Source organism: Anolis carolinensis, chromosome 1, assembly GCF_035594765.1.
Source record: "Anolis carolinensis isolate JA03-04 chromosome 1, rAnoCar3.1.pri, whole genome shotgun sequence".
Taxonomy (NCBI): Eukaryota; Metazoa; Chordata; class Lepidosauria; order Squamata; family Dactyloidae; genus Anolis; species Anolis carolinensis.
This window is the reverse complement of record NC_085841.1, coordinates 236,107,050-236,108,595: the sequence shown is the minus strand read 5'-3', so window position 1 is coordinate 236,108,595 and position 1,546 is coordinate 236,107,050. Positions and strand designations below refer to the sequence as shown.

The window sequence follows — 1,546 nt, the reverse complement described above, 5'->3', positions numbered from 1 at the left end:
TGTCAGATGACAACCCTAACAAAACAAAGAGGTATATGCAGAAAGATTAGTGAAGCTATGAACCCACACCCAAAAAAACAGACACATATGATCTATTATTCTAGTACCTGCTGATGTTAAAAAAAACCAAAACTACTGTATTTCTTGCATTCTCATTTTGATGCAGAATATTCCCCATCACAGGTTGACATTTCAAAGAATTCTAAGACAAACTTAATTTCTGAGGCATAATAAAATGGAATCCCAACTTTTTGAACCCATTTTGCATGGTACCTACGCAGGTCAGGCACTCTACGTGTACCAGCATCAATTGTATTCTCATTTGAGTATTAACTCAGGGCATCTTATGGTGAATTTTGGTGTGTTTAAGAATTTTAATTGGAGATTTCTAAGTCATACCAAAGTAGCCTCAACAGAATGTCCTTATACAATATTGTAGAGTTAGAGCTGATGGGTGTTGTGAGAGCTATTCATTGGCAGAGGCAAGTTCTCGTATATGCTTCTATTTCCAAACCACCACCATCCCTTCATAGGTGGAATTCCTGTGTAATCTTTTAGAAACTTGAAATAGGACACTACTTCTGGAAGAAGACTGACATGGCTGAACTGATTTGTGTATGACAGAAGGAGCCAAGCATGTTCATAGCGGGCTTTATAAAGAAAGTGCCCTCGACAAGAGTTAAATCCTCATCATCCTGTATGATCCTTCCCCCTTCAGAGAAGTAACGGTGTTTCTCTTCTTTCAGCAGAGAGATGCAGGGCCTTCAAGTGCACTGTGCATGGCCCCTGTCCAAGGCTCTTTTCACATTGTGCTTCTGTCTGTGCCCGACCCAAGCAGTGCAATGTTAAAAGGGCATTGGGTGGGTGGCTGCAGCAGCATGAAGCCTCCCAACCTCAGGTATTGAGCCTCAGTACATGCGAGGTCAAAAGGTTGCATCTTGGAGAAAAGGTACAGTACCCAAAAGTAGGCAGTCCATCTATCCCTGCCTTAATGTGGTGTTGACCAACATCAACTGCTGGGCTAGATAATTCACCAGCCATTGGGGTAGCTGCAGGGATACCTGAGGGGTAGTTGAATGATGGGTTCATTCCTTGTAAGTCACCTGTGGCAATCTTTTTGAGGCAGATGTCAGCAGGTCATCCTGTAGAATAAATTTGTGTATCTGATCTCCTTTGTGTTCTTGTACATGTAATCAACTGTCAGTCAGTGATCTTCTGAAGGGGGGAAAAGCCTAAGTGAAATGGAAGATGTGGGAGGCTTTGCCAACAAGTGCCTGAAATGCAATAATTTTACACACCCGTTTCCCAATTATAAATGGGGGGAAAACATTATTGAACCATTCATTGTGTACTTGTGTTTCCTAATGTTTGCTCAATAGTGCTGTTTTGAAATGTTATGTTAGATTTTTTAGCCAAGGCAGTCAGCTGCTGCTTGTTTCAAACAAACCCTTTTGGAATATTTGACCAGCAAGCTTTTTTATTGTGAATGGAATTGCTGGCTTTGTGTTGAACCCTACTAAGGAAACAGGAGGACAGAAACAATTGG

At 41.5% G+C, this 1,546-nt stretch overlaps 1 non-coding gene across 1 annotated transcript; it reads left to right on the top strand.

Annotated features, from left to right (window-relative positions):
- Nucleotides 1–776: 776 nt before the first annotated feature.
- mir130a-1 (microRNA mir-130a-1) lies at nt 777–872 on the top strand. The gene has a single exon (NR_129844.1). It is a non-coding gene; the product is annotated as a microRNA mir-130a-1 (primary transcript).
- Nucleotides 873–1,546: the final 674 nt, after the last annotated feature.